This window comes from Callorhinus ursinus, unplaced genomic scaffold, assembly GCF_003265705.2.
Source record: "Callorhinus ursinus isolate GAN/ISIS: 27379988/994484 unplaced genomic scaffold, GSC_fseal_2.0 scaffold25, whole genome shotgun sequence".
NCBI classification, from domain to species: Eukaryota; Metazoa; Chordata; class Mammalia; order Carnivora; family Otariidae; genus Callorhinus; species Callorhinus ursinus.
The window spans coordinates 10,084,067-10,093,110 of NW_027397087.1; positions in this window are offsets into that span (position 1 = coordinate 10,084,067).

A 9,044-nucleotide genomic window follows, 5' to 3' on the forward strand; every position below is an offset into this window, starting at 1 on the left:
TGGTCACACTCTCTACCTCCTCTCCAGTCCTCTGCTGAAATGTCACTTCATCACAGAAGCTTTTTCTAACTAGCTGAGACCCCATATTTAATCTCTTGGAACGCTTAGCTTCTCTTTCACAGCACTGATCACACTTGAAATAATCATATGTATACTTTGTCTTCTCCTCTAGACTCCCTGCTTGCTATGTGTCATTGGCATGATTCCACCTGAACAGGCTGAGCCATTTGCAAAATAAAGCCCATTTTCTATGATATCTGAACTACAAAAACACCAATCCTTCCCCTCTGAAATTAGCTGGAAGTCAAGTAACTCCTGGGATCCCCTCCCCTCCCCAGAAGTCCTAGATTCCCTCCCCTAGAAGTGCCCAGGGTTGCTTACTTTTGTGAACAAATCAGCTCTACTCTCTTGACAGCTGGTGTGCCTGCTTGGAGAATGGGAACTCAGCCGCAGTCTTTCAAGGATGGGTTGACTGGCTCTGCCAGGCTAGAGGTTCTTGACCAACCCCACAAGCTGGGGAGGATTGCAGAGGCATTTAGCTATATAGCTGGGAGGGTGTGGCAGGAGGGGTTAATAAGATCAGCCACACCCACTGCCTGGGTAACTCCTGAACCCCTGCTGTGGACTCTTGAGTTTTCTTCCAAACAGCCCCTTCCTGGTTGTGAGTCCCTGCCTGTCTGTCTGACCTCAGACTGGACCACCCAGGCCATCAGACTTGTCTTAATGTGTAAACATCCAAAGGAAGTTAGTCATGTTGGTCTCCTAATACCCATTTTCCAGGATGTTCCTTTCCCCATGAAAATGATGGAGGAAAAGTAATGGAGGAGTTTTGCCTAAACATCCAAAACCTAGGGTGGAGGTAATGCCTAATTTTGCCAACAACAACCCCAAAGTGGCCAAAAATATTTTTATTCTTTTTTTATATGTGTTAATCCCATCAATTATACTACAACCAGACTTTGTTACTTCTTCAGGCTGAACATAATCTAGTTTTCTCCACTTGTTTTTATTCCAACCCGACCTACCACCAGCCCAGGTCACTATCAGCTCTCCGGGACCATTCTACCTTCTAACTGGCCTCCCATGGCCACATTTTGAACACACACAATCCCTATACCACACAACACCCAGAGTAATCTTTCAGATTCATTCTCTCTCTGCTGCAGCCATTCATTCATTTGACAAATATTTGCCCAGCATTTGTCGGAGGAAAAGGGGTGAGGTTGGTGGGGGGAATGACTGGAGGGAGGGGTCAGAGAAGAAGAGGCTGAACCCCACTGGTCATGTGAATTATGGTTAGGAGTTTGGGATTTCCTCTGAGCTTTCCTGGTTCCTTGGGAACATCTGTTTTCTCCCTGTCCAACACCTTACATGCATTTTCCTGGAATATTCTCCCCTCTTCTATTCTCATAGTTAACTATTCCTCTTTCTTTAGAACTCTAGCTTAAACATTCCTTTCTTCTGGATGACTTCCTTGATAAATGTGCTCATAGTTTTCACGCATTTCATTCGTTCATCCACAAAAATGTATTGAGTGCCTGTCATGTGCCAGGCACTGTTCGAGGCTCTGTGGATACAATTAAACAGACTTTCATCAAGTTAGAAAGGTATGTTTAGAATGATATGACAGGAAATGAGGTTTACATGGTATACGTCAAAGAGACAGCCATCCTTTGGAGCAAAAAATGTACAGTGAGCATCTCTAGGCTTTGGGCTGAAAGAGATACATCTTATGAAGATGTAGTAGGCCTGAGGAAGTAGCAATTCCAAATTAATTACAGGCACTGACTTGGGACCTAGCTGCTTCTCAAATGGATAGCACTATGAATTCCAAAGTTTATTCACTTAGAAACAATAGTGATTTCCCTAACCAACCCGAGGGAGGACATATGGCTATTAGTGGAGTAGACATGGTTATTAGTGAAGAGATGTATGGTTGTTAGTCCCCAGAGGAGACATATGGTTATTAGTGAAGAGTGTCTGTATCCAAGCTCCATTGGAGATTCAAGCAGCAAGTCGCTAGGGGCTGCCACTATTTCCCAGATGGAATTCTATAACCCCAAGTGGTGTCTGGAGTGACTCCTTTCAGAATGAGCCTCTACAAGTTTAGACATTTTTTTTTAAGATTTTATTTATTTATCTGAGACAGAGAAAGAGAGAGAGAGCACAAGCCGGGAGGAGGGGGGCAGAGGGAGAGGGAGAAGCGGACTCCCCACTGAGCAGGGAGCCCAATGTGGGGCTCAATTTTAGGACCCTGGGATCATGACCTGAGCTGAAGGCAGACACCTAACTGACTGAGCCACCCAGGTGCCTCAACAAAGAAAGTCTTTTATGGATTCATTCAACAAACATTTTAATTGAGAGCTTCCATGAGTGTGGCCCTCAACTAGATTCTGAAGGTGCAGCAGTAAATAACAGACATGGTTCCTATACTCATAGAGTTTATACTCTACCAAGGGAGATAGACATCTCAAAACTACTTAGCTCCAAGTGAGCAAGTAAAGACAGTTCTGAAACCATATTTCAAGAGGGCCTGGTCAGTCTGGGGAAGAGTGGAAGGTGGGACAGGAAGGCCCCCATGGGGAAAGATCTTTCACTTTGTTTTATAAGATAACTGGAAATTCTAAGTATGAGAAGAAAATGCTGAATGGCAAAGAGCTATACAAACACCCTGAGGTACAAAGAAGCAGATGTGAGTTCCCTAACGTTTCTGAGAGAAGGTCAGTGTGACTCAAGTACCTAGAGCAAAGGGGAGCATTGGATGAGATAAAGGCCAGAGATTTCGTTTTGGGGTTATGGCAATGGGAAGCCATTAAGTGTTTTAAGCAGGGTAGTGAAATGTCATGTTTGTGTTTAAAGAGATCATTCTGTCTTTAGGTTGGAGGAGCAATGTTGGGGGGAGGGCAAACGTGGATGGAAGAAAGCCTATTGGGAGACCCCTGAAGTGAAACAGGAGAGAAATGATGGAGACCTGGATCAGGGTAGTGACATTAGAGATGCTCTCAGTGGAGAACACTAGAGACATTAGAAGGTAAAACTAACAGGCTATGGTGATTGACTGGGTATGTGGAGTGAAGGAGAAGGAGATGTCATGAGTCCTAAGGTTTCTGGCTTCATGTTTCTGGGTGGGTAGTGATGTTGTTCTTCAAATAGGAAGCACTGGATGAGGACCAATTTTGTGCGGTCAGAATAGCGGTCAGCTTCAGGATTTGTAGTTGAGTTTGAGATGCCCCCCCCTTTTTAAAGATTTTATTTATGTATTTGACAGAGAGACACAGTGAGAGAGGGAACACAAGCAGGGGGTGTGGGAGAGGGAGAAGCAGGCTTCCTGCTGAGCATGAACCCAGATGCAGGGCTCGATCCCAGGACCCTGGGATCATGACCTGAGCCGAAGGCAGACGCTGAACGACTGAGCCACCCAGGCGCCCCAAGTTTGAGATGCCCTTTAGACATACAACAAAAATTCTGATTAGGCTGTTGAACAGATGAATTGGGAGCTTAGGGGATGAGTGTGGATTCAAGACATAAGAAGACAGGCATTGGAGCCAAGGGTATGGATATGTGCACCTGAGAAAAGTTGTAGAGTGAGAAGAGCACCTAGGATGGATCTTTGAGAAACACCAGCATTTAAAGGGTGGGTAGAGTAGGAGGATGGCCACGGAGGCTGAACAGCAGCCAGAGAGGTAGTAGGAAAATCAGGAGGTGGCTATCCCAAGAAGTCAAAGAAAGGGTATCTCAAGAAAAAGAAAGTGCTTATGGGTAGGAAGTGCTGCCAAGTCACCAAGTAACATGAAGTCTGAAAAGTGTCCATCAACTTGTGGCATGAAAACAATTGGACCTGGGGGAGAAAAATTTTGATTGTGAGATGGGGGAGAGGAAAAGATATTGGAGAGAATAGAGGACTGCATGGTAGGGGAGGGAATGGATCCAGTGATGTGGACAGAGATGGGATGGACTTCCTTTCCTTTTGCCAGGCTTCATTTTCATTCTTTTAAAAATAACCAGCAAAGGGAAAAATTTAGGACACCAAGAGGAAGAGGCAAATTGAAGAGAATTCTTTCACTGTCCCTTTATTTTCTACTCAAAACAATATTCAATATATTCTATATATAAATATAACATTTAAATATTACCGACTTTGGGGCAACTGGGTGGCTCAGTTGGTTGAACATCTGACTCTTGATTTTGGCTCAGATCATGATCTCAGGATTGTGAGATTGAGCCCTGCATTGAGCTCTATGCTCAGTGTGAGTCTGCTTGGGATTCTCTTCCCTCCCTCTGCCCTTCCCCCACCTCCGGCATATTCTCTCTAGATAGATAGATATAGATATTACCTACTCTGTGAATGAGATGGCAAGGTTGAGTATTTTTTTTTCTTTTTCTTTTCTTTTCTGAATATCTAAGTCAATCTGGATCCCTTACTTTATGGGAGAAAAGACACACAGGGTTTCTCATAATGGGTGCTTTCTTCAAAGACACAGTGGAAGCAGATTTATTTGTAGATATAACATTGGATCTAAACATATTCCCTCACTTGAGCCCACAGCAATGGGTAGGTCTTGCACTATTTGTAATTTTAACATAAGAGAGCCAGTCAGAATGATTTGGGTAAAAGTTTCTTACCAAAATTCTGAAGCAGTGTTACATGTTCCATTTGGAGCAACATCAGAAATTTGCCATTTGAGAAAGATACAGCAAAACTTGCTTCTATTTTTTTTCCAAAGAAATAGAAAAAACTTCATATTCAAACGGTGAGTACCAGGAGAACTTTGGGCCTATAAGGGGGAATTTGACCACAGGGTCCCCAAATAACAACTCTTTTAAGACATTTGGTGGTGAGGGAAGGGTAGCATCTGGAGAGGTCAAAGGAGAGCTTTTCCTTAATGGAGAAGAACTGAGCATGATTAGATGTTGATAGGAAAGAATGAGTAGGAAGGGATTAGGAAAGAGAAGCAATAATTCAGGGATTTCAAACTCAAATGTCCAAGGGTCTAGCTAGATAACCTAAATGCATGAGACAGTGGGATGTAGGAAATAGAGCGCAGGAACTGCAGAGACTGAAGAGTACAGGCTCGTTCTGAGTATTTGCCTGAGGCACAGGGGATTCTGGGAGGTGAGGGCACTGTTTTTGATTGTGATACTAGTATGCATACAAATATATGTGTTGGTCAAAACTCATGGAATTATACACTAAAAAGGATGGATTTTACCTTTCATATTTCTTTATTGTAAGTAAAATAAAAATAAAAGGGGAAAAAACCTACATAAGCCCAACACAGGATACGTCTGTGGGCCACAAACATCATTTTATGGTCTCTAGAATAACTGAGAGAATAAAGCTTTTGAAAAGATGTGAGGAACGGGACCCAGACCCCAGATGGAGAGACTTGCCTCACCTGCAGGAGTGATACCATCTCTATGGTAGCAGGAGGAAATGTAGTGAAGGAGTGAAAGCAGGAAAACAAGTTTGTGGCAGGAATTTGAGGTATTTCTGATCGGAAAATAGAAGTCTGTTTTGCCAGTGAAGCAGGAGGCCCAGTCATCTGCTGACTATGAGGTAGGAGGTGGAAAGTCAGATACTTGAGGAGAGTGGTGATGGTTTGATAGAGCCACAGAGGAGAATTCGAGCATGAAAAAGATGACAGCGTTGTTAGGTAGTATTTCAGGCCCTTCTGAGGTTGGTGATTGTATTAATTAGGATTAAGTTCAGCTGCATATAACAGGAAACAAAACCAACCAAAACAATAGTGGCTTCAAAAATCAGTTTATTTCTCTCTTTTTTTTAAATTTTTAAATTTCTCTTTCATATAAAGGAATTATGGAGGTAAGTCTAGGGTTGGTATATGATTTCATCAGCGATCAAAACTACGACTTTTTTAAAAAGTTTTTATTTAAATTCCAGTTACTATACAGTGTAATATTAGTTTCAGGTGTGCAGTATGGTAATTTAACACTTCCATCCATCACCTGGTACTCATCACAAATGCACTCCTTAATCCCCATCACCTATTACCCCCACACACACCCCCACATACCTCTCCTCTGCTAACCCTTAGTTTGTACTCTATAGTTAAAAAACTACTTTTTGCTTCAGCATCTTGGCTTGTGGTTTCCATCCCAAAGGTCCCCTCATGGTTCAAGAGGGCCACAGGAGTTGCACCAGAAGGCAGAAGGGGGAGGGGGTGGCTCTTCCTGCTGAATCAACTCTCTTAAGCTTTCTTGCAGCAACCACCCTATACCCTTCCTCACTTGCTGAAATACAGTCAGAAGACCATATATAAGAGCAGCTGGGACATGCAGTCTTTTATCCCTGGCAGCAATGTGTCCAAGTAAACATCAGGATCCTATTATTAAAGAATATACCTTAGAGTATGGAGCTGCTAATTTCTGCCACAGTGATCTGCCCTGTCATTCTCCATTGGGGCTTATCCCGGGATATAACCATGGAGAAACCTGGGATTTGATTTCACTGGAGGGTTGGGACTTAATCAGACAAATGGTATGAAAGTGCTAAGGAGCAAGAGTCTAGAACTGCTTGAGAAAGTGACTGAAAGTATGAACCATGGATTCTAAACTAGTTTGGGGAGAATGGTGAGGGCAGGAGGAGACTGAACCCTGGAGAGAAAGTAGAGATCTTCCTGATGCCATGGAAGAAAGATTCCTGCGGAAGAAATTGAGCAGGCAAGCTTGAACGACAGGTAATTGTGGTAGAGAGGGAGAAGTGAGGCTGTAGAGAGGTGGGACAACACTCTGAAGCTCAGGTGAAGATCAGGAGTGACAAGAATCCACCAGACCTCTTTTCTGTTTCTCCCTCCTCCACGTCTGTTTTCTACTTCAGTTGAGCATGCATTCAAACTGAGGGTGTCCTGGACACATCCCGTGCCCCACCTCACATCCGTTTGGCCCGTCTCTAACTCCAGCTATTTCTGCCACAGTCTGGTGTGACCCAATAGCACTGTGTCTCAACTCCAGCAGGAATCTCTCACCCTCTGCCCCAGCACTTCTCTGACCTGCTGTGTGCTCACATGTATGCAAAACTAAAAGGGAAAGAAAGTTAATACCCTGAGGGCTAATCCTTGACCACGGAGAAAAGATCTGGTAGATAAATGCTCCCTCTGCTCTCCTTCAGAGTGGACAATTCTGAAGTACATTCTTTTTGGCTTTCCAAAGGGTCCTAGCAGGACTGAGCCCTGGATGTTCATAACAGTGACCAGCTTGATAATGTGTATTTTTTTTTATTGTGTTAACATATAAAGTTTACCATTTTAACAATTTTATAGTGTAAAATTCAGGAGCATCTAGTACATTCCATTATGCAACAATCACCACTATCTAGCTCCAGAACACTCTCATCACCCCAAAAAGAAACTCCATACCTAGGAAGCCATCACTCTCCACTCCTCCCTACCCCAACTCCTGCCAACCACTGATCTGTTTTCTGTCTCTATGAAGCTGCCTATTTTGGATATTTCATGTAAATGGAATCACATAGTATGTACCCTTTCCTAGTTGGATTATTTTACTTAGCACGTGTTTTTGAGATTCATCCATGTTGAAGCATGAATCAATACTTCTTTTTTATGGCTGAATAATATTGGATATGGATATACCACATTTTGTTTATCTGTTCATCAGTTGATGTACATTTAGGTTGTTTCTGCCTTTTGGCTATTATGAATAGTGCTGCTATGGATGGTAACCCATTTTTATATTGGCTTTTCCTCCTTCCCAGTCAGTGTGGGAGACTGAATGATGTGGGAAGAATCTGGAAGCTGTGAGGCCATTGCAATAGTCCAGGGGAAAGGGGCACCTTGGAGATCTGGACTAAGACAACAGGGCCAGAAAGAAGGGGCTACCTGTTAGAGACATGCAGAGTTAGAACCGACTGGATTTGGTGACTGTGAGAGAGACAGGACCTTGGTAGAAAGGGGAGGGAAATGAGAATGATATTAGAATTTTAACTTAAAAGCAATGTTTAAATTGTTGCCCTTTTTAGAGCCCAAACATTCGATAATTTTGAAAGCTAGCATATAAATAATTACTATGTTACTAAATCTCACATAAGTCTAACCACCTGTGGGGACAAGTATTTCTGGGTTCCTAAAAGCAGGGCCACCCTTATAGTTTGCAGAGCCCCTGAGCAAATATTTTTTGCAGGGTCCTTATCTAAATAAAAATTGGAACCACCCAAAGTCAGCATGTCAACACCATTCTGGCAGCTCAGTCTTGCAGGATCCCTCAAGGAAATTATCACATTGGCCAATTGGAGTAATCTGTTCACCAGGCCGTCTTCCAGAAACCTGATCCTGGCCACAGTGCCCAGGGACAACCCCATAGATGTGAGTCCTAGAGCTCCTTAGGGCATTTGGTTAACTCCATGTTGGAGAGGGAAAGGTATGGAGAGTTAGAGTGCCTGAAAGAGTCAAAAACAGAGTTTGGGGCCCATATGGGACCAGGTCCAAGCTGGACAGCACTGCCATCAATCACCAGAGAGGGATTTAGAAAACTTTGATGAAAGCTCTCCAAAGTGCTGGGCCCTCTCACTTGCCCAGGTCTGAGGGTGGTAGAACCCAGAATGATCTGGGATTAATGTGAACTTTAGGAAGGAGAATAGGAGATGGAAACCAACATTTGTTTTGAGTGTGTCCTACTTGCCAAGTACCATGCAAAACACCTGCTTCATTTGATCTTTGAGGTAGGTAGTATCAGACCCATTTAACAGATGAGAAAACTGTGTCCCAAAGAGATTATGTGATTTCCCTCAACATCATCCAGTGGTGAATCCAGGTTCTAAACTGTGTTCCCTTCCTATACACCCTGTGCCTGCCCAGAGGGTCTTGCCTTTTCCACTTCTACTAAAAGGGCATATACTATTTCTCTACAAAGAGTATGTCATTCTTGCTGAACATTTTCTAGTTGACTGAGTACATTCCACACTGAGTTTCTGTGACTGGGTTTTAGCCATGGCCTGAAGCCCCCTCTGATCTTTTGAACAAAGGGATAAGGAGAGCCCTTCCTTGGTTTGCATTCAATAATTCCATGGC